Below are 25,731 nucleotides of genomic sequence, written 5' to 3' on the forward strand. Positions count from 1 at the left end.
TTCCTGTGGATATTTTCAGTTTATGATGTTCTTCCTCCTTCAGTTATCCTTTCCTCCTTTCTTTTCCTTCCACCCAGCTCCCCCTAAAATTCTGCTCGGTGGTTTTTATCTGGTTTCTTGGCAGTGGCCGCTCTTCCACCAACAGCCCACCGCTTAACCTTCTCGTGACACCTTCCATGTCACGTGCCATATATAACTCTGTTATGGTCACATATATATTTATTTCTTTTATAATTTAATTAATTATATTTCTTTATGATTTATTAAAGTACTCTTTAATATTAAGATTATAACATTATACTAAGTATCTTTTTAATTAATTTCTTATATATATATTTTTAATCATTTTATTAATTTATTAATATAATTTTTATTAATAATCTGAAATATATAATTTATATAGCCATCTTTTAGTATTTACCCATCAATCATGATACATTAAGCAATATGGGTGTTGATGGATGAATAGAACCTCTATTCGAAGAAGTATCATGATATTTAATACTTATAGTTAATTTAGTATATAAATACTAATGCGGTGTATGTGACACATGTATATGTAGCTATCATATGCATGCATCATATACCTGCTATTATTCTTGCGTTCTCTATATTTATAAATAGGTCGTTACATGCACTCCCCCTTCAGGAAACTTTGTCTCGAAGTTAGAGTTTTATTTTCTTTTATATGATTACTTATGATAGCAATTAGTACATTCTTCTTAGGATTGTAAATCAAGGTTAAATTCTTATTTAATGTAACGATACTATAAAATTGGTGTTTTGAATACTTCTAGGTTTATAATTTTAATGGTCATGCCTTGCCTAACTAGGTTCCCAAGCTATTCTAAAATCATCCTATCCTTCCTAAACTCTACCGTTCCCATCCTATCCGTCCTCTGCTGGAGTATGCCATGGCATCAGTTTTACTGACCTAACCATTCATAAACTCTAAGGATGACAGCGTCGGTTATACCGACCTAATTCCCAGTGAGCATCCAGTCGTCATCATCACACGTCTAGAGGAGCGTGATTCGCACAGTCCTCCCATGACTCCAGGGTTAGGAGGATAAACGGTGGGCAACGCCTCCATCCCTCCCAATAGAATTAGGGTTAATACCCTATCATAGAATCTCTTTGAGCCTTAATTGTTCTGAGGTTTCTGTCATCACGTGGTCATTTTGGTAACGGATATTATCTGCAATCATAAACACTTGTCCATGCATTTATAAAATGTGCATTAACATATTCAAAAATAAATAACTTATGTATAATTCACACATGTCAACTATAGTATAACATATTTTGCCATATTCTATTCATGTCATTGACTTTCATATTAAAATGTAATTATTCTTTGATTTCTATCTCATCAATCATATTGATACGCATAAATAAAACAGAATTATAATATCTTAATTTCCATCAGAAGCAAAATCACTTAAATATTTTAAACTTTACTTTGACAACTATAATCTAGTAAGATTAATAACATATTCTGTCTTAGTATCCATGTACCAGCGGAACTTAAATAGATATTATGTCATAAAAATTCACGTTTATATATGATCATTCAAAATGGTTCTGAGTCTCTGATTTGCAGTAAAGTAAATATATACAAAACATAGTTTAAAGTTCCTCAAAGTTGGCACAGATTAGGGTATTTTTGACATATGTTTTCTGTATCTTCCCAAGTAGTTGATCTAGGACTATACTTGTCCCACTGGACCTTAACTTGGTCTACTAGATGATTCCTGAGCTGTCAAACCCTACGTTCCAATATACGTAATGGTTTGACCGATATGATTCCTTCGTCCGATACCTGCAGTTCCTTCCATTGAAGGTTATGAGATTGATCAGCTATATAATGTCTTAATACAGATACATGAAATATATTATGAATTTTATGCAAGTGAGGTGGCAGTGCAAGATGATAGGCGACAGGTCCAACTCTTTCCATGACTTTAAATGGTCCAATAAATCGGGGTGAGAACTTTGTCCCTTTTCTGAATCGAATAGTACTTTTATTTGGTTTGATGTGGATGAAAACCTGATCCCCTACTTCATACTTCCTATCAATTCTATGAGCATCCGCATAACTCTTTTGTCTATCTTGTGCTTTCTTTAACCATTGTCTAATTTGTCTTACCCGCTCTTCCATTTCTTGGATTAATTCTAGTCATATTATCATTCGATCTTCTAACCTGTCCCAACTTAACGGTGTTCTGCAAGGTCTACCGTGTAACGTTTCAAATGGAGGCATTCCAATCAAACTGTGGTAACTGTTATTGTATGCAAATTCAACTAAGGATAAGTACTTTTCCCAATGTGATTGCTGATCCATAACATACATTCTCAACATATCTTCAAGTATTTGATTTACCCTTTCTGTTTGCCCATCAATTTTGAGATTATAAGGAGTGCTCAAATTTAGTTGAGTTCCTAAGGCTGACTTCATGCAAGTCCAGAATCTTGAAGTGAATCGTGAATCTTTATCGGATATAATCTTCTTATGTACTTTATGAAATCTGATAATTTCATTTATGAATACCAGCGCTACGTCAGCAACTTCGTAAGTATCTCTTACAGGAATGAAATGGGAGCTTTTTGTTAATTTATCCACTATTACTAGAATGGCATCGTGTCTTTGAGAAGTAAGAGGTAGCCCAGTGATAAAATCCATAGAAATAATCTCCCATTTGGTCATAGGAATGTCGTGAGGTTGTAAGAAACCCACTAGATGACAATGATCTGCTTTTACTTGTTGACATTCCAAACATTTTGCAACAAATTGAACGATATCACGTTTCATGCCCGATCAAAAGAAGAGTTTTTTAGTACCGTATACATTTTCTTTACTTCAGGATGTGCACAATATACTGCTCTATGGTCTTCCTTAAGGATAGTGTCTCGAAGATCCCTACTATGAGGAATATACATCCTTCTATGGAATCGTCAGATTCCATCATCTTCTATTTCATATCCTTCAAACTTAGATTCTTTTGGCTTTTTAGCTTCAAGACTAGATCTCACCTTTAAATATCAGCTATCTTTTATGAGATATTCTAGTACTCGTTGCCTTAAGTCTACTTTGATAGGTATGAGAGAGAATATATGTGGTCTTCTGCTTAAAGCATCTGCTACTACATTTTCTTTTCCCTTAATATATGATATTCCAAAGTCATATTCACTCTGAGACATCCGATAAAATTGGAATGATACAGAGAAGATTAGCATGGCCCTTGCACAAGGATGACACGCACAAATTGAGAAATGGTCCTTACAAAGTTGATCCAGGTGGATATCCAGACACAGTGGCATGGAAAAAAACTCAAAATTCAAAGTGGCGGGAGGCAGGTATGGTCAGTGGGCCGCCCAAGGCAGGCTCGACCCAACCAAAAATCTGATTTAAACAAAAACTTGTTTGTATAATGAATTTGTGATATGTAAAAAGGAGGCAAGGTTGGACCGCCTGACGTCCTCCATATTAATCGGACCTTCCACCAACTGCACTATAAAAATTTTATTGAAGAATCCGCCACCCAGATTATACTTAAACGCAGTTTGTCAGTGCGTCTAGGTAGAGAAGGCAGTGGACGCAGTACGAGGCAGAATTTTGCATGAGGGCCGAATTTTCACTTTGTTAGAATTTGACAAATTTTATATGGTTTCAGCATTTTTCGGCGCCACGAACGCAATGGCGCTATCCATTTCTCCATCAGAGTTCTGCATTTTTTGGCCATTTTCAGTATGGAGGTATAAAACTCCTTTTTGTAATTGTTGTTTGTACACTTCTTTCTCATGCCACTTAATAAATGAAGGCCTCCCCATTGATCGAGAAGGGCCCAGAGATGTAATCCAAGTTGGACGAACTCCGTTATCAAGTCTTGTTGTCTTATTTTATGCTTTATGTGTTTCTCCTCTTCTCTCATGTGCACATTAAGTTTTCTATGTTAAGCTACAATTTATGCATGTAATTATTTAACACATCCATAAGCAAAATATTTTTGGATCAAGTGGTATCAGAGCAGGTCTTTTTAGATGTGAATTGCATGTTTTTATGCTAACAAAAAACAGGCTCTGAAGAGGCAAAGGGAAAGTAAAGTCTTTCGATCTCGAAGCGGGGTGTGCACATCGAAGGAGAAACATGGCAAATGAAGAAGCTCATCATGAAGAGGAGCGCAATTTCCGCAAATCCTTCTATACAATGGCAGAGAATGTCGTTCAGTTGTTTTCAAGGCCGGAGAAAGCAGAAGAGAGAAATCCAAAAGAACAAGGTTCAGTGCATGGAAATGGTGGAGAAGAACTCCCTCCTTCTCCTTCCACGAGTGAAAGTTCTTCGTCTCATCACCATCATCATAGAAATTAAAGGGATGCATCTAAGAAACCTTTATTTAAATTAGATGTCAAGAATTGATCTTCCCATGTTTAACGGTTAAAGTAATGCAAAAAATCTTAATAACTGGATTAGGTATATTGAAATCTACTGCAGGATTCAGTAAATCGAAGAGAACGAGGCAAAGATTCAACTGGCCTCTCTTCAGTTGAGTAGCATTGCTTACTTTTGGTGGGAGAGGAAATTACAAAGCAGTAAGAGTGTGGGTAATCTTCTTTCCTCATGGCCTAGTTTCATTTCTGCATTAAAGGAACAATTCTATCCCTTGGGTTATAAACAAAAGGCCTTAATGGATTGGAAATACTTAAGGCAAGGCAGAGGTTAGGATGTTCAAATCTTTACAGAGGAATTTAGAAAACATGCACTTAATTTGGACATTGCACTTGACTCACTTGAAGTAGTAACTAAGTATATTGGATCATTTCATAGTTACCTTAGAAATTCATGATTATTGTTTGATCCAACTACTATTGACTCCGCCAGTGTGAAGGCAATTCATCTTGAGAACAGGGGCAAAAATGAAAGAGATGATCATCTCAAAAAACCACCTTTCAAACCTCCAAATGGCAAAACCCAAAGTGAAAGGAAAAGGAAAGGAGAAGAGGACGGCATCAACCAAGAAAGATGAAGGAGAAAGACCTTATTGCAATCACTGCAAAAAGGAAGGTCATGATAACGATCATTGTTGGAACCAGTACCCAGAAAAGAGACCAAAGAAGTATGGAGGAAAAGGCAAGCAAAAGACAGTGGCAACTGTGCAGCAAGACCTTGGATCTAATTCGGGAGATAAAGCATTGATCACAGTAGTAGGAACAAAAGGTACTCTTACACCTCATGTTAATTATGAATCACATGAAGGGACTAGTTCAATAGATGAGTCTCTTCATAATAAACGAAAGAGAATTGAGCTATTTCATAATAGAGTTATCATAAATCATACAAAAGTAGAAACTCTATTTGATACCGGATCCCAAGCAAACCTAATTTCAAAGTCCTTCGTAAAGAAGTTAGGCTTGGAAACCAAACCACATCCAAAACCTTGCCCACTTGGTTGGATACATGATAAAGCAAAACTGAATGTAACTAAGCAGTGTAAGGTTAAATTTGTGATTGCTTCTAAGTTAGTGGATGAGGTAAAACTTGATGTGATACCATTGGATATCTGAGGCATGGTGTTAGGGAGTCCATATCTATATGATAGAAAGGCAATATTCTTCCATCATAAAAACAAATACCAAATCACAAAAGATGGGGTAGAATATATTGTAAGGGCTCATCAAACTAAAATCAATTCCAACCTTGTAAGTGCAGGACAAATGAAGAGGTTGGTGAATTCTAGTAAGGGTCGCATGCTTGTGATTGTAAGGGGAAAAGATGCAAAATTATTCGATGCTTTCCAGGGTTGTGATCATGTGCATAAAAAGGAATTATGTGAATTAATTTCTAACTATGATGAGATGTTTCAGGAACAAAAGGGATTACCTTTAAAGAGGGAAATCCAACATGAGATCCATTTGCAGTATGACGCTCCTTTACCGAATATTGGCATGTACAGGGTGTCGACCATTGAGATGGAGGAGATAAAAAAGCAGGTGCGGGAACTATTGAACCAAGGGTTCATTAGACCAAGCATTTCTCCATGCGGCTCACCGATTGTCTTAGTGTTGAAGAAAGATGGCACATGGAGGATGTGCGTGGATTATCGAGCACTAAACAAAATCACAGTGAAAAATCATTACCCTCTTCCCCGCATTGATGACTTATTAGATCAATTAAAGAATGCTATCTATTTCACCAAATCGGATTTGTGTAGTGGTTATCACTAGGTCCGAATTGGAGAGCAGGATGTGTGGAAAACTTCCTTCAAGACCAAACAGGGGTTGTTCGAATGGATGGTGATGCCATTCAGACTTTACAACGCTCCAACGACTTTCATGAGGGTCATGAATGATCTCTTTAGGCCTTTCATTGATGAATTTGTTCTTGTCTATCTAGATGATATTCTTATTTTTAGTAAAAGTTGGAACAAACATGTATGTCATGTGAAGAAAGTGTTTGATGTATTGAAAAATGAAAAACTCTATGTAAAATTGTCAAAGTGTGAGTTTGGGAAAACCTCTTTGGTTTACCTAGGTCTTATTGTTGGTCATGGTCAGCTAAAAATTGATCCTTCGAAAGTTGAAGCAATTGTAAATTGGCCTAAACCTACTAGTGTAACCGAGGTTCGCAGCTTTTTGGGTGCAGTACAGTATTGGAGGAGATTTATTGGAAATTTCTCTAGTATTGCAGCACCTTTACACGCATTGACAAGTGTAAAGCAAGTCTTTCAATGGGGAGGAAAGCAGTAGAAGTCCTTCGAAACATTGAAAGAAAATATCAGCACTGCACTGGTCTTGGCCTTACCAGATCTCCAACAACCATTTGAGATCAAGATAGGCACCAGCGGATATGCCATGGGAGTTGTATTGATGCAGCGAAAGAAGCCGATATGTTACCATTCAGAGAAGTTCTCTCAGGTTGTGATGGACTATCCCACTTATGACAAGGAATTATATGCATTGGTCCAGAGTGTGAAAAAGTGGAAACACTACCTGATCGGCAAGGAGACCATCATCCGTACGGATCATCAGCCCTTGCAGTATCTTCAGTCAGTGACCAAGTTGCAGCAATCTTGTCATTTCAGGTGGATGGGTTTTCTGCAACAGTTTCATCTGGTAATAAAGTATAAGAAGGGCACTAGCAACAAAGTGGCCGATATACTATCTTGCCCTCCTATTTCTACTTCTATTATTTTGCATAATGCTTCGTTATCTTTTGAAAGTTATGCTGAACAATATGATAACGATGATGACTTTAAGGAGATTTATGCAAAACTAACCCATGGTTCATAGGTGGACAACTATCACTTTCAGGGGAAACTGTTGTATCACCTTGGAAAATTATGCATACCCATAGGAGAAAGGATACATGTAATCCAGGAGGCCCACACCTCCCTTGTGTCTGGTCATTTTGGTAGTGAAAAAACTTTGTGTCACGTACAAAGATTTTGTTTTTGGCCTCATATGAAGAACATTGTAACTCGCTATGTAAAGGGATGTGTGATGTGTTATGTTTTAAAGCCCTCTAATAGAAAACTTGGGCTCTACACACCACTCCCTATTCCGAGTCGTCCATGGGAAAGTGTGTCGATGGATTTTGTAAGAGGTTTGCCTCTGTCTAGAAAAAGTCACAACTACTTGTATGTTGTCGTTGACCGTTTTAATAAGATGTGTATTTTAATGCCTTGTAAAAAGTAGACCATTGTAGAGCAACCTACTATTCTTTTCTTTCAGCGTGTTTGGGTCCATTTTGGGTTGCCCACATTGATTGTGTCAGATCGGGGCTCTCGCTTTCTTGGAGAGTTGTGGACTAGCTTGTGGAAGATGATGGACACCAAGTTGAAAAGAAGCACGACATTCCATCCATAGACTGACGAACAGGCAAAGGTTGTCAATTGCCCCGTAGTACACTTGTTGTGAGGCTATTGTAGGAAACATCCTAAGTTGTGGGATGAGCATCTTCCATATGTTCAACATTCCTACAACTGAGCAGTGCACTCATCTACACATCGTTCACCATTTGAGACATGTTTTGGCTACCTGCCAAAAGACCCTTTTGATATGGTCTTTGGAAAGGAAGATGACTCCAATGGACATATGATAAGGACAAGGTGCAGCAGTTCATTCAGTGGATCCAGTTGATTCACCAAGCAGTACAGGAGCAGTTGGAGAAAATTCAAGCCCGATACAAGGCTCAACATGACAAACACTGAGTCGACCATCAATTTCAAGTGGGTGACAAAGTGTGGCTCCATATCTGCAAGGACATGATGAAGGGAGAAGGGAAGAAGTTGCAATCCATCTAGTATGGTCCATTCACCATCTTGGAGAAGATTGGAAACAATGCCTTTCATCTCGATTTGCTGATATATATGCAAATGTACTCCATAGTGAATGTGAAGAACTTAAAGCTGTATGAGCCACCATTGATTCTGAACACCAAAGAGGTGGGCAGAGTTCCTACAGTTGATGACTTTGCACCAGAGTATCTTGACGAGTTACTTGAGGACATCATCCTTGACAGAAGGACTAGGACTTCACGACGGGGAGATGTGGAATACCTTTGAGTTGGTTTCAAGGGGATGCACCCTAGCAAGGCAAAATGGTTGGAAAAAGAAAGAGTGAGGGAACAATTCCCTCACTTGCCAATTGACTGATAAAGCTTTTAGCGGTCTAAAAGCTCCTCAATGGGGAGGATTGATCCAGGTGGATCTCTAGACACAGTGGCATAGAAAAAGCTCAAAATTCAAAGTGGAGGGAGGCAGGTACAGTGGGCGGGCCGCCCAAGGTAGGCCCAACCCAACCAAAAATCTGGTTTAAACAAAAAATTGTTTGTATAATGAGTTTGTTACATGTAAAAAGGAAGAGGCAGGGTTTGACCGCCCAACCTCCTCCATATTAACCGAAACTTCCACCAACTGCACTATAGCTATTTTATTGAAGAAGCCAACACCCAGATTATACTTAAACATAGTTTGTCAGTGAGCCCAGGCAGAGGAGGCAGTGCACGCAGTTCGAGGCAGAATTTTGCAAGAGGGCCGAATTTTCACTTTGCCAGAATTTAACAAATTTTATATGGTTTCAGCACTTATCAACACCACGAACTCAATGGCACTGTTCACACTTCTCCATCATAGTTCTACATTTTTCGGCCATTTTTTAGTATGGATGTATAAAACTCCTTTTTGTAACTGATGCTTGTACTCTTCTTTCTCATGCCACTTAATGAATGAAGGCCTCCCCATTGATCGAGCAGGGCCCAAAGACATAGTCCAAGTCAGACGAACTCTGTTATCAAGTTTTGTTGTATTCTTTCATGCTTTATGTGTTTCTCCTCTTCTCTCATGTGCACATTAAGTTTTCTATGTTAAGCTACAATTTATGCATGTAATTCTTTAACAAATCTATAAGCAAAAGATTTTGGATCAGAAGTTGCTTGGTCACATCATTTCCAGGGATGGGATCAAGATTGACCCTGAGAGGGTTGAGGCAATCCAAAAGATTCCTCTCCCTCATATTCTCAAATCCCTTCAATCTTTTCTTCGAAAAATGAATTTCCTTAGAATATTTATTCCAAACTACGCAGAAATAGCTAAGCCTATTCAAAGTCTTCTGAAAAAGAATGATAAATTCTTATGGAAAGACGATGGAAAAAGGGTTTTTTAGGAGATCAAAGGTGTTATTTCTAAAGCTCCTATCTTAGCTAGTCTCGATTATTCAAAGGACTTCATTATTTTCTCTTTTTCTTTTGAAGATACCATTGTTGGTGTCCTGTTACAAAAGAATGAAGACGATCACGAACAACCTATAGATTTCATTAGTAGAGTGCTTTAGAATTCTGAATTAAATTATGCTCCCATGGAAAAGCAAGCCTATGTCTTAGTTAAATCTCTTAAGCATTTCGGGACTTATGTGGGTTATTCCAAAATCATTTCTTTTGTCCCACACTCTATTGTTAAAGATATATTAACTCAAACTGATTACTTAGGGACTTGTGCTAGGTGGGTTACTAAGATTCAAGAATATGATTTAGAGATTAGACCCACCAAGTTAGTCAAAAGTCAAGGTTTGGCTAAAATGATGACCAAGGGAAATGAAAAATCTCTTGGTTTGATTTGTCTTAATGATTCATCTTCACTTGAGCTGCAAAGATTAGGATAGCATGAATGATAGAAGGATATTAGTTATTATTTGTTAAATCTTACATTTCCTAACCATTTAGTTGGTCATAGGAGAAGGGCTCTTAAATTAAAAACCACTAAGTATTGCCTTATGAAGGATGGCCTTGGATGGAGAAATCCTGAGGGCATTGTACTTGGATGTGTTGATGAGATAGAGTCTAAAAAGTTGATTTCCGAGTTTCATTTAGGATTTTGTGGTGGTCATTACGCTGCTAGAACTACCACCCACAAAATCCTTAGAGCTAGTTACTATTGGCCTTCTATTTTTTCTGATGTTCATAAATTTGTTAGAAGTTGCCAAGCTTGCCAAATGTTCACTGGGAAGCAGAAGCTAGCTGCCCTGTCCCTACAACCTGTTGTTGTTGAGGCACCTTTTCAACATTGGGGTCTAGATTTCATTGGGAAATTCCATGAAAATTCTAGCAATGGCTACTCATGGATCTTGACAGCTACCAACTATTTCACTAAATGGGTGGAAGCCATTATTGCTAAGAATTCCACTGAAAAGGTCATAATGGATTTTATTGAAAATCATATTATTACTAGATTTGGTGTCCCGGCTAAAATCACCACCAATAATACCAAGGCTTTTAGTTCTATAGACTTTTCATCTTTTTGTTTTAAGTATAGCATTGTGTTATCTCATTCGTCTAACTACTATCCTCAAGGTAATGGCCTGGATGAATCAAGTAACAAGAATATTATAACCATTATCAAGAAGACAGTAAGAGATAACAAGAAATATTGGGACAGCAAAATCAGGGATGCTTTGTGGGAAAATAGGATAGCTAAGAAAAGCTACTAGTAATAGTCCCTTTGAACTTGTCTATGGCATGGATGTGACATTACCTATCCATCTTAAATTACCAGCTTACCAACTCCAACATTTTTCTAGTGATAAAGATGTTGTCCAAAATAGGATTGATCAAATTGTTGAGTTGGATGAAACCCCCAGGATAGTTTGTGATAGTATATGCAAAAATCATTCTAACATTAAGAAAAGTTTTGACAAATCTTCTCAGTCTAGGTCTTTGCAGGTTGGAGATATGGTTTTGCTATGATATCACAAAAATGAAAAGCCAGGAAAGCATAATAAATTTGACAGTTTGTGGCTGGGACCTTACATCATTCGAGGCATTGCTAGTCCAAATTCATTCCACTTGAGCAGATTGAATGGTAAACCACTTAACTTACCTGTAAATGGCCAAATGTTCAAGCTATTCTTCAAAGATGACATCGGATGCCATTGGGCATCCTTTGTATCGTATTTCTAACCTTACACCTTGTCATTTTAGCATTTTATTTCTGTTCTTAGATTAAGTTTACATTTCATGTTTGTAGAATTGTTACAGAGCTTCTATTTTATATAATGTTATATGATGATTTTTGGATTATATTTGGATGGACGCTACTTATGTCATTCTGTGTTTTCTTTGGGTGCAGATTCTAGATTCTTATATTCCTTCGATGAAGCAACATGTCCCCAAGTAGAGCCAGATGTTGACCACTCCATGTCAACTATCCCATAGCCGTACATTTGTTTGCACATGGATTTCCATCATTTCCGAGCATTCAAATGATCCACATATTCATCATTATCATCTAATATGTACACTAGAGTTTTGTAAACCCATTCTGCAATTTGTAATGTAAATGATCCTAGTAAGACAAATGTATGTAACAACCTAGTTAAATTTATTTTTCTGATGATAATGTCTATCTTAGGAGGTTTTCAGTCTCACCGATTCGTGTGGTTTCTAAGCACAAATGACCGGCAGAGTTTTCCCTCTAGCCTCACCCCAAAGCTAGGGTGGATTTTGTCATCATGATTTTAAATGAGTCCTAGTGTTATTTATCGAGTCTCTGCAAAAGTGGTTTGGGAATAATTCTAACTATTTGGTTAGATTATTTTATTACAAGTCACTTAGTCTACTAGATCATATTTTGTGTCACAAAAATGGGTAATTATTGAGGGTCTATAACAAACGGGTGTTCCCCCTTCATGGGTTAGAATTGTAATATTTCATGTAAAAAAATATTTAGTGCATGGCCCCTCATAGTTAGACACCATGGTTAAATATTAGAGGGTTGAAAAAATTAATAATCCCCACGTGAGTCAATTAATTAAATTTTTTGGCTAAAATAAATTAAAATTCTAAAGCCAGAAATTTAATTAATATATGTCCTAGGAAAAATTAAATTCTCCAACATTTAAAATTCGTGGGTTTTAAAGTTCCTTATTTTTGGAGGTCCCCGACCAAGGGAATATTGAAAATTTCAAGATATTTTGAACCCTTGGGCTATAGTAGTTAAGTCAAAGTCAACTTTTTGCGGCAATTAACTCAAAATAATCATTTTTGAGTTAATTAAAAGGAAATTAAAAATGAAATTTGAATTTCCTCGAAAAGTAACTTTATTTCAACGATGATGATTAAAAGATCATTTGATCTTTATCAACAGTTGAGATTGCTTTGACGAGGATCAAACCAACTAATCATTGGAATCTTTTTCTATAAATGAGAGACTTCTCTCTATTATTTCATCCAATTTCTTAATCGTGTACTTGCTTTAAGAAATCTCTTGTAACTTTTTCTAGTTAATAAAACGCAAAGGCTTTGGGGTTTCAGATCGTTGTGTTCCTCTTTCAGGTTATGTGGTAATATTGTTCTTAATACTTGTTGCTTTTATTTTCATTTCTTGGTTAATAGCCTTTGAGGATTGATTTGTGTGCAGGTACCTTGAACAGATTTCTGGGTTTTTTAGAACATCATTTTAATTTGATAGAAGTAGGAGGTATTTCTATTTTCGTGATAATTTTATGATCACTTTTTAGATCTCTATTAATCTAACAAACAGATTTAAGTGTACAAAAGTTATCATTAAGAATTTGGACGTTTAGGGAATTCCTCAGTTGGACCAACTAACTCTCAATTTACAAAATCTAAAAGAGCCCGCTATCTTTTTAATTTCTGAAGTCATTTTACAGAATATTTTACTTGCAGGGTTTTTCTTGTGCTTATATCTCTTTAAAATTTCAAATTTATCTCTAAATATTGTGCAAAAAATTGTTTAAATCTAGCTAATAGAGGGCTTTGATCTACATATCTATTAGATCTATAGAATGTTTTTGTAGATTTGTAAATAAAAAATTTCTAATTCATTGGGGTTCTGGATATTTCATATTTTTTTATATACATGCTATGGGGTTTTCCGTCTTTTATTTGTGCAGGAAAAAAATTGAAAATTGTAGCTGATTTTTGTGGATTCCGGAGAGAGATTTGAGCCCCAGAGGGCATTTCCATTTTGTTTGCAAGTTGAGTAGAAATTTCAGAAGGATCATGGGAAAATTGTTTTTAGAGCCTTGAAGCCTAGTGCTGGCCATCTCCAGCCTCATTCTTGGCCTCTATCATTCCACCCTCAGGCCTCTCATCTTTGTAGCCTTCTTCACCATATTTTTCTCACTAAATCTTTCCTAAAATTTCCGAAAATTTTTTTTAACAATTTTTTCTCAAAATTTTTTGAGTTTGGCATTTGCATTGGAGAATTTTCAGTGACTTGGGCAGCCCATCTTCAAGTGCCTCCAAGCCCCTAGGGGATGACTAGTGCACATCTTCTAAACCCTTACCATTTTCATTGATCTAATTGAAAACAAGATTAATATTGGCATAAAATTTTAGTTATCTGAAATTTAGCAGCAAATTAGTTTGCATCTTTCACTGCATTACATTTCATAAATATAATTACTTTTAGAAACTTTTGGATGTTATTTTCTAAATATTATTTCACTGCTTTTTAGTAAGTTTTTGAGTTTTTAGATCAAATACATTAATAGATCAGAAAGAATTAAACTCAAATTTTTAAATTTAGAGGCAGATTTAATTTACATTTTCATTGTTGTTTAATTGCTGAAATAGAAGTTATTTTCAGTAACTTTTGCAAACAAATTTCTAAAAATTGTTTTATTGCTGTTCGATAGTATATTTATGAGTTTTTTTAGATCAAATACATTAATACATCAAAAATTATTAAACTCAGAATTTTTTTGAATTATAGTTATCGGTTTGTCATTTAATTTTATTTTTTTTGTTATACATAGAAATTTCTTAATATTGCATGGTTACAAGACTGTTGATTTAAAATATATTGCTGGTATTAACACTTGTTTTAAGAGCAGATTTCTACACTGATATCTCATTGATGTAATCTAAGTTTAAGCACTCAGTTTAATTTCAAAAATAAATTTGTTTTTGTTTTACATGCTCATGTGAGGTTTACTTATGCAATTAATGATCTCTGATTGAGAATTTCATACAAATGAATTTTTGAATTTAAAGGGGTTTTATTCCATCATTTTACATTTAAGTCCATTATGCATTTTAGTAATTATTTGTGCAGATTTTACATTTTGCAGTACTGATATAAGTACCTGCTTTCACATTTAGATCACCACATTTCTGAGCCTTAAGTAGCATTTAAGACATATTTCAAAAATAATTTTAGGCCCTCATTTAACTAAAATTAACCAAGTCCCTGCATTTCATATAGTTTTAAATTTTGCTTTTGCATATGAGACAGTAGAGTCTTTTCAATAACAATTTCCCATCCTTTACTTGAACCTTATTTTCTTCGCAAGATAGTTGACTCCACAAGGCATTGGTATCACTTTCTTCAAATCATTTTGAATCCTTAAAATCTTATGCAATCTAAAACAAGTATTGGTTGCTTAGCTGTGTCTCCCAAATTCGTTGGTTCCCAACTAATCTTTCATTTTTCCATTTCCATAGGGTCTACCCCCCTTAGTCTGCTATTAAGAGACAACTCAAATGGAGTGATTGGAGATCAGTGTGACAGCCCCCGATCTGAGCTGTTGTCGTGGTGCCTAAACATTCTATGCAACAACAAGCCCTAGCAAAAGATGCACCCCTTCGGCTAAGTAAACTCACTATATAAAGGTAGCTCAACCTCATTCTTCCACCACCAATTCGCACTCTCTCAAGCAACACAGTTTTTGGGCATCTTAGCGAAGAACACAAAGGATTAAAAGATGGACAAAATTTATCTCTCTCTCTCTCTTCTCTAACTTGCACATGTGGATAGTTTCTCTCTCTTCTGATTTGCAGATTTTCTGGGCAATTTCAGTCACAGAATGCTGAGTTTCTGAAGAAGTCGCAGAAAGCCAAGTTTCTAAAGCAGTTGTAGAAAGTTGAGTTTCTGACACTGATGCATAAGGCCAAATTTCTAGGAGAACTCAGTAGAGCGAAGTGTTGGATCAAATTGGGAAACTTGAATTAGAGGGGAAGACCAGGTTTGACCATAGGTCTAGGTGTGTCTCTCGTTGAATAGAAGAATTTCTCTATTGAAAAAGTTGTTGGGCTTTCCCCTTGGTGGGTTTTCCCAGCATAAATGTTGTTTCTTCTTTGTGCATTGTGATCTCTGTTGTTCTACTGTCCTTTATGGTTGAATTTATAAACTATAAATACATAACAATATATTGGAATAAAAGTAAAAGAAGATCTACATCAAAAGCAATTATCAGTTTTTTAGAAATATTGTGCTAGTTATCATTGCAATTAGAAAACCAACATGGTATAAGAGATTTGGTGAAGAAAGAAAATTTGAGATAACTTCTGAAGAAACTTTAATTTGAGATCATAATTGTTGAAGTCCTTATTGATTCGCATCCATGACCTCCTTTATGAAGTCTGAGAACAAGTTAGAGGGAGCCTCAAACTTTAGGGCTTGGAAACTTAGAGTTGATATTATTCTTGCAAAGAACAAGGTATTGGATATTGTAACAAGGAATATTGTGGAACCAACATTTGCAGCAAGTATAAGCAGCAGGAAGGAAACACCTACATCTGAAGACCTATGGGCCTCTTGTGCTCAAGAAGAATCAAGGATTATATTGAGAGATAGGAAGGAAGAAGCTTCTCAAGCATTAGCAACCCGATTCAAGAATAAAGGAAAGAAGAAGAGTGGCTCTCAACATAAGAAGTCAAATAAGAAAGACATGTCAAAGATTCAATGAAATTCCTTATAACAAGAAGAGAAAGGAAAAACAACATGGTTCCACAGTTGATGGTAAAGAGGAACACCCCGAGAAGCCCAAAGGTGACAAAGATTTCTTCTACTTTTCTGTTCTAACAGGTTCTATTGCAAATGATGATGACACGTGGCTGGTAGAGAGTGGTGCATCAAGGTGTATGATCGAACAATGTGGAAATCTTTATAGCATAATGGAAAAGAGGTTGTCCCAAAGGGTGGAACTTGAATACAATCACAACTATGTGGTCAAAGAAGTTGGAAAGGCATCCATAGAGCTGGAATCTAGTAATAATATGCGTCTAACACTGTTCTATATGTACCAGGCTTGAAAAAGAATCTTGTCTCTAGTTTTTGTTTGGGAGATAAAGGAGACAAGGTGGCTTTTGTGGATGGGAAAGTACTTGTTTGGTCCAAGGGCTCTAGTATAGAAGATGCTAGGGCTATTGGGATTTTTGAAGGAAGATTGTATAGGCTCGTGAATCAACCAGCTCAAGCCCTAGTTCATGATGAAATCAATCCAATTGAGCTATGGCATAAAAGGTATGGGCATCTTCATTATAGAGCATTACTTGAATTGAATCGAATAGTTTCAGGCATTCCTGAATTACAGATAGATCATGAAGTTGTTTGTAAAGGTTGTGCTCTTGGGATGAATATCAAGAAATCATTTCCAAACAACGACAATAGATCTAAAGAAGTTTTGGATTTGATGCACTCTAATGTGTGTGATCCGATGCCTATAAGATCACTTTGAGGTTCACTATATTATGTGATATTTATTGATGACGTCTCCCGCAAGACATGGATTTATCTTTTGATTACTAAGGATGAAGTTTTCGCAAGGTTTCAAGAATTCAAAGATAAATTGGAGAAATTGACAGGTAAGAACATCAAGATTTTGAGAACTGACAATGGAGGAGAATACACCTCGAAATAGCTTGTGGCTTTCTGTAAGAAAGTTGGGATTAAGAAGGAGCTAATTGTTCCCTATAATCCACAATAGAATGGTGTAGTAGAATGAAAGAACAAGTCCATTAAAGAATTTTTCAAGGCCATGATGCATGACCAGGATTTTCCATTATTTTTATGGGGAGAAGCATCATTGACAGTTGTATATATTCAAAACAGAAGTCCTCATCGAATTCTAGAAGGCATGATTCCTGAAGAAGCATTTTCTAGAAAGAAGCCAGAGGTTGTGCACATGAGGATATTTGGTTGTTCTATCTATATCCATGTTCCTAAGGATAAGAGGAACAAGGCTGAGCCTTCAGGGAAGAAAGACATATTTGTTGGCTACATTGAATCATCTAAGGCCTATAGAGTCTACATTCTAGAGCGACGACAGATCAAGGTCAGTCGAGATGTCACTTTTGATGAGAAAGTGGCATATTGGAAGTCCAAGGAAGTTTCAATGGACTCCCTTGATGAGGTAAAACATGAGGATGAGCATTCAAGTTCCATAGAAGGTCCTACAGAACCAGAAGGACCTCATGAACCAGTGGAACCAGTTGTTGTTCTAGAGATAAGAAAAAGGCCAACATGGTTTAAATCTACATTAGAAGAAGTAGAAGAACATGCATCTCTTGATGACCTAAGAGGTTCTCTAGCTATGCAACACTCATGACTAATCTAATTGATGCAGAACCTTCCACTTATGAAGAAGCAACTAGCAAGAAGGTGTGGAAGGAAGCTATGAATGAAGAATATCAATTGATCGTGAAGAATGATGTTTGGGAGTTTGTGCCAAGGTCAGAAGGAAAGTTGGTGGTAACTTCCAAGTGGATATATATATAAGATCAAGCATGCTGCAGATGGGATCATTGACAAGTACAAGGCACAATTCGTGGCTACAGGGTTCTCCCAAAAAGAGGGAGATGATTATGATGAGACCTTTTCTCTAGTTGCTGTTAGTTTTTATAGCATCAGATGTGTTCTAGCCACGAAATTTGATGGAGAGGCTAGAATACATGAGATCTCCAAAAGCCAAAAACCGTTTATGGAAATCCCACCTAGAAATGACTTAATTAGATTATTAGCCAGTTTTTAAATATTTCCTAACTCTAAACTTAGGAAATATGGTGGATTAATCACTATTAATTAAGTCAAGGCAAGAATCATGTAGAAACTCACACAAATCGATACATAGATGAGCCTAGCCATCGATTATGTTTTAATCTTGGCCATTGGTGCTCCAACAGAGGATTATAAGAGGAGGTCGATGTGGTGATGGAGAGTACACTTGAGCAGTTCGATTTTTTAGCAGATTGATTTCTAGAATAGCAATAGTCAGTTGCCGGAGAGAGCTAGAGTTCGAAGCAGTGAGAGAGGGGCAGAGGCAATGAGGCTGGAGGACGCATTCCAGATCGAACAAGTGCATTCGCAAAGAGGCAAAAGAGCCATGAAGAAGCTAAAGCACGGGTAGCATAGCAGTCTCTAGAGGCAAGATGAATTTGTTGGGAGGGAGAGATATTTTTAGATCCAGAGGCCGGGAAGGAGTCCAAAACATAGAAAATTTTCGGGGCGAATTTTAGCCCATGGGCAAAATTTAAGGGGTTTCATATTTTAGATGGGTGAATTTTCTAAATGACACACTTTCACTAGTTAGCCCAAAAAATATTTTAAAAAAATATAATTATTATATTTTAGCCAATTAAAAATAAGCAGGTTAAACATTCCAAAGTTCGCTTCACTTGGTTTGCTAGTAGAATTTTCTTGGCATCGCCCCATTTTTTGGTTTGGCAGTAGAATTTTCTCGAAATCGCCCCATTTTTTGGTTTGGCAATAAAGTTTTCTTGGCATCGCCCCGATTTCCAGTTATGGGACTGGTTAGGGGCTATTTCGCCTTCTTCATTCCTTGGAAAAACAAAACTAGGTTGAGTTCGCCTTGGATTTTAGGCCCCAGGGGTTGGCAGTTTGATTCGTTGAATTCGCACTGCATTTGACCAGTGTCCAAGGTCTTTTATAGCCTCTCTGGCTTTGTATTCTCATCTTACTGATGACCTGCTTTTTTCTCTGATAGATGGGGTGTGCTTTCTCTGTGATAAAAGCTTATAAAATAGTGTATGAGCTCGGTTTGTGCTCCTAAGTTTGTTTGTGGTCTTCTAGATTGATTTTTTCTTTTACTTTCTATTGTTATTGTATTCCCTAGACCCTTTAATGATCCGTGCTCCCTGTTTATTTTATTTTCAGGGTTTTCACTGTAAGTACGACCCTCTCTTCGCCCCTCTCTTCACTGTTCCATTTAGACACTAGTTGTTTTGTTTGGACACTATAAAATTGTATAACTACAATTCTGTGACTCGTGAGAGCTAGAGATTATCCATCTCCCTCTTCGCACTGCATTAGAGATTATTTGATCCCCCTATTCGCAGTTGAGTTATTGAGTAAACATTAAAATACATTTTGAATCTATGGCTAACTGGGGATTGTAACGAGATTCATTGCTTTGTGCTTGAACGTGCTTGTTGAAGCTTTGGAAGCACTGCGACTCACATTGGGATCAGATTGACTGGTAAATTTCTTCTTGGATTTTATGATTTTACATTATACATGGGTAGTATTGAATTGAATTATCAGCTGTGTTTTTTATTTTAAAATTCCATTTGAATTTATGCAATATATTTTATGTTGTGTTTTATTTATTTGTTTTAAAATTCGGTGCAAATATCCTTGGACCGTCTCCATAGTATATTCCACTAACATTCATGATTTTTTCATGTTTCACCCAGTCAAAATTAAAGGGACATCCATCTATTCTTATTTCTAGATCCTGCATCAGGTGCTCTATTGTATACTTGCTTTATGCCTCCTCTTTAGATTTTTGAACATCTAGATTAACTATTAACATAAAATGATTTGACCTTCACTGATATGTCATTTTTCTGTGCTACCTCAAATCTTTGATTAGATTTTGTTCTCCAGCCACCAGATCATATCTTTCGTCTAGCCCAGTAACATCTTTCAAAGCGATGTGAATAACACCTATCAAAGTGGAACAAATTTTTGTTGCTACATGTGTCGTTCTTAAAACGAGAGCATCCTTACACAATATAGACTATTCCAAGTGGATCGCTGCAACTACTCATAAATCGGCTCTTTTTCTGCCATTGTTAATAGATCCAAGCCCATAACTTGTATTGCTTAAAATGTTGGCATGATACCTTTTCTATTGGTCCAAGTATAATTACAATGATTTCGTAGAGAAGGTCCTGGAGTGAGGTATACATATGGATTCCTTAGTGTTGTTAGTAGTTGTTTCTATCTCCTGAAAAGAGTTTTCTAAGTGTTGCCATAATCCAATTCTCAAACCACTACATAATCATCATTTGAAAGTAGATCACCTGGTGCTCGTGCGTAGAGTTGAGCTACTATATAAGATCAGGGAATAATGCTAGTAACTTTAGTGAATATAAGTGTTTTTTCTCATGCTAATGTCACCTTCAAATTCACTTTCACAAAGTATTGTTCAAGGGGCCTCACTACTGGAATAATATGTGATGTTGCTACAAGTGTCGTTTGAAACATATCCTGGGAAGAAAATAGGCTTAAACTGAGTAATGTTGCTCCATTCTAGTCGTAACGCAAGTACCCTTGCATAATACTCACCTTCCAGACTTCAGGGACATAGTGATGTCATAAATATCTTGAGAGACTAATCTAGAGCAAGACAAAATATGCACAAGAATGAGGAATCTACAACAAGACCAAATCATCAATATGTTGTATTGTTGCACTGAAGAAGCATAAAATACACCTTAGACAAGCATATAAATACTTGAAATATTAAATATGAAGAGAAGTTGGTCCTAACTTCTCTATTGGAAACAACTCAGGTCTATTAGAAATGAATTTATTTCAATGTTTTGATTTTTTAGACTGATGCAGATTTACAAAAATAGGGCACTAATGTTTTCCATTTATCAAAGATTGGAAAGAAATTATATTACAACTACAGTGGACACCTTGAGATCTGTAGAAAATTTTGAAACAATGGACCTTGCTTACAGTTTTATTGATGTAGAATTCATAAATGTTCCGAGATCTTTTGCCTTGTATTTGACAAGGTACAACTAAAAGTCATTAATATACATCATAAACTATTTTTCACCAGTGTTGCAAAAGTTGTACTTAACAATAACTCAACAAGGGCCTGAAAAAATAAAATCAGGGAAAACTTATAAAAACAATCAAGCAATTGAAATAAAAAAACCAGAAAACCTGTAAAAGAGGAAAAAAATTACTTATATGAAAAGAAGGAGCTTGAATATGCAAGTGTTTACCCTGGTGTTGTGGTCACATCCTTCTGTAGCCTTCTCTAAATGGGTCCAAGAATTAGTCTCATTATTTTCTTTAGGCTTGGGGAGGATAAATGATTTAACATTGACATTTGAATTATTCCAATAAAGTTCTTTTTTTTGAATTTTACAATTTTCTCTCAATTTTTTTGGGTAAGAAATAGATTTGGGTTTGTCTTTCCAATGAATCATGGACTTGCTAATTGCTAAGTCACATGATACAAGGACACAGGGCATGGAGGAGACAAAAATAACAGTGTTTGACACGGTATCTATTGCAAATCACACATACAAATATGAAAATATATGCATAAATATCCAATATTTTAGAAAATAAAACATTTACAAAACACTTGGAATCTCTTCAAATCTTGATTTTACCCTTCATCTACATAATGAGAGACTGCAGGGGCTCTTTTGTCCAGCTGAAACACAGAAAATGACAATGCAAAAAAGTTTTTTAAGTCAAATCGGTAGGACATGATCAGGGTGCATGTTTTTAGAACCTTTGCCTGTGTTGCACGAGTACCCGCACCCGAGGGTGGGGTTCTCGAACCCGTACCGGGTTCCCGCACCCAAGTACCGGATTCGGATACGGGCTCCTCCCAGACGAACCCAGAAGAACCGGGTTCTTAAAAAAAAAAATTGGGTTCTTTTCCTTTAACGAGTTCTTGGGTTCTTGGGTTCTTCGGGTGCTTGGGTTCTTGGGTTCTTCGGGTTCTTTGGGTTCTTCGTGTGCTTGGGTTCTTGGGTTCTTCGGGTTCTTCGGGTTGGGTTCTTTGGGTTCTTCGGGTTGGGTTCTTTGGGTTCTTCGGGTTCTTTGGGTTCTTCATAAAAAACTATATTAAAAATTTAATTTTCAAATAATTTTTTTTTTGTTGAAATTTAAAAAATGATATGCCATAGAATATAGAATATATGCCATAAACGAATGATATCATTTTTGGAGTCATTAATGGTCATTGGTCTAGATTGTCCTTCAGAGATGGTTGTAAGGTCTTCTGAATGTTTCTCAAGGAAATTTTCTGCCATCATTTCCAAAGATTACAGTTTCCAAAGACTGTCTTTGTTCACATGCCTTAGCATTGCTCTGTGGGCATGACGTGCTGCTCAAGGGTAATGAATCATTGTAAAAATTTATCAACAGTGATAAGTTTTTCAAAACTTATGAGTGACACAGTATTCTGAAATCATATATGATTATGATATCTCAATATTATAAAAGGAACATTATGGATGTACAATCCCACAAGCAGAATATCATATCATATTGGCTGTAGCTTTGTGGAAATATTTAAAAGGTGATGACCATAGTTGGAAAAAAAAAGGTAGCTGTTTGCACATTCATGAGTCCCTTCCTACCGCAGGAGACTCTTATGATCAGTCTCTCCATTAGTCTTATGCTATAAATTTATAAAAACAATTTCAAAATTTATGCCCAAGGTTTGTTAGAGTCTCAATGTAAATTATGAATCTCCTGTATTTGTGGATCTTCAATGCCTTTAATATTATATGGCATCGAAACCAGAACTGGAAAAGAGACCTCTTACTCTGTAATTTGAGCCTGCAGATTCTTGTAAATCAATTTGGAATGAATTTATGAAACATTCATTCCCAAGCCAAATAAGTTAATAACCATCAAATTATAAACTGTAAATGCACACATACAGGTTCAGACATTTTCGGTCAAATAGAAAGTAGGATTGAGACCATCCATAAGCTGTAATCAGCTGATGCTATTAAATGGTGAAGGGCTATTTTGGAAAATGGCTAAATTAAGTATCAAAATCTGCCAATTTCTCACAGCATTCTGATAACATCATGTTAAGATTAAAACTAGGAAAATATGCCTAAATTAATAAGCGTGTTTTGTGGAAAGGTAAGGCTGCCACTGTTTTAACTTTTTGGGATTGCTTTACCACAGAGCACACCATGCATGGGGCAGGTGGATGATTAGACATCAAGAAAAGTCTAGACCACTATCACGTTGAGAAGAATCTCCGATGAAAAAATTGTGTTTTTATATGGGAGAGACTAAACATGTTTAAATGATTATCATTAAAGTTTTTTTGTTTAAAGTTGAAAAAATATACAAATTCAAATTTCATATATATTATTAATTATAAATTTATAATTTATAAAATATAATTATTAAAATTTAATATTATTATATTACCCGACGAACCCACGCACCCTATTTCCAAAAATGTCGTCCCCGTGCCCGTCCCCGTCCCCGCACCCATGTTTCCTGGCAACATAGACCTTTGCCAAACACATGTCGAACATGTTTCTTAGCATGTTTATCTCTATCATGTGGGATAGAGACACAGAGGCCCTGGGGGCTCTGTCCTGTTACTTAGCTGATTAATCATTGGTTTCTTTAGCACTTCTTTGCAACTGCTAATGATACAGTTCTTATGGGACAACATAGGTTACCATGCCCCAATTCCAATTGTATTTTGGTTGTCCATGCCTCTTTAGGTGTTAATGTTTCTCATGGTTTTAGTGGAGTCCTTTAACCTTCTTCCGATATTGGCTCTGAACCATGGATCCAAACTAAAACGTCTTGAGAGTATGTTTGTCTTCTACTTTCCAAAGTACACCTAAACGTTTCTTGAAAAAGTCCTCAATAAAATATCATAAACTACTTTGCAACTAATAATGAGAGAGTTCTTGTGGGAAAAGTGTTAGAAATACTGAGACAGGGGGGGTGAATCAATATTCCTTTCAATTAGTATTATTATTAATCTTTCAGAGCATTAGTTAAACGTCAATTATTATCAATGTTTGTACAATGATAGCAGTAAACAAAAGGAACACAAATGCACACAGTTTTTAAGGTGGAAACCCCCTCCGAGACAAAAACCACCTGAATGCTTTTCTAATAATTCTTTAATCTTCAACTCCAATTGAAAAGAAAGCTCCAACTTCTTAGAATCTAGAAAAACATTCTTCTCCAACTCCCACTCGATGGACGCTCCAACGCCCAAGATTCTTCAGTAGTCAACTGAATAGATGCCCCAACACCCAATGAGCTACAATTCACCCTCACCCTAGCACTCTAAAGTTTTCACAGGCTTGAACCTATTGGTGTCTTCATGCACCATCCTAGCACCACCCTACCACTCTATAGAAGAATAAAAGAAGAATGGACTCCTGTACCAGGGAAAATGGTCCACTTTACAATGATATATAATGATGTAAAAGAAGAAAACACACTAGACCATAACCCCAACTATGACACAACCACCTAATGATGATCCTAGACTTCTCGACACTGCCTCTTCAACTCTTGGCAGATAGACACTTGTACAACTTTCACAATGACTCTATACAATGATACTTTTACAATGACTGTATGCAGTGCTGCCCACTTGAAGACTTCATGTGGTGAACTTCTTGCTGTTGTTCTGCACCTTGATTGCTGCTCTTGCCACGCTACCCTTTCTCACTCTTCAGAACATTAGAATGTGCATTGAGTCTTCTCTTGATGAATATATAATACCTGCAAAAAGTCTTCAAGGAAATACCCATGACATGATAGTAGCAAAACTTACCTCATCCTGCAGAGCGTATGTCAGTGCTAAACAAGAACAATAAATTAGAATACAAAGAACCTAATGCAATGAAGAGATGAACATGCATATACAAAATTTACTTATGTGGATCTCACCTTTGTTGCATCATTTTGCTGCACCTTGCTCTTTGCTGCCCTAGAAAGTCTGGTCCTTTGCACCCCTTGACAGCACTTGATCTAATTTTTTTCTTGCCTTCTAGGAGCACGGTGTTGAATCTGATGTATCTCTATGATTTTAGATCCCCAATATGTGATCCTCGATTTTCAACCTATTACCATCAGAGCAAGGATGGGTTTGCAATCTTCCATTTTGAATTTCTTGAGTATTTCCTTGATGTACTTGGCTTGACATATAAGTATTCCTTTCTCTTGTTGAGATATTTGAAACCCTAAGAAGTATGTCAACTCACCAAGTAAAGACATCTCAAACTCACTTTGCATATTTGTAGCAAAGTTCTTACTTAGTCGATCATCATTGCTACCAAAGATTATATCATCCACATATACCTCAACGATTGTTAAATTATTTTTATCTATTTGTACGTAAAGATTGATATCAGCAGTACCTTTCTTGAACCCTTGTTGACATAGATATCCATGAAGACGAGCATACCATGCTCTGGGAGTCTGCTTGAGACCA

General features: G+C 36.4%; 1 non-coding gene across 1 annotated transcript; it reads left to right on the forward strand.

The window, feature by feature from the left end:
• The first annotated feature begins 3,180 nt into the window (after nt 1-3,180).
• On the forward strand, nt 3,181-3,288 carry LOC149189028 (U6 spliceosomal RNA). Its single transcript, XR_016256672.1, has one exon. It is a non-coding gene; the product is annotated as a U6 spliceosomal RNA (small nuclear RNA).
• Nucleotides 3,289-25,731: the final 22,443 nt, after the last annotated feature.

This window comes from Pinus tabuliformis, chromosome 3_1 (assembly GCF_031772625.1).
Source record: "Pinus tabuliformis cultivar Carrire ecotype Pingquan chromosome 3_1, CPIR1, whole genome shotgun sequence".
Classification (NCBI taxonomy): Eukaryota; Viridiplantae; Streptophyta; class Pinopsida; order Pinales; family Pinaceae; genus Pinus; species Pinus tabuliformis.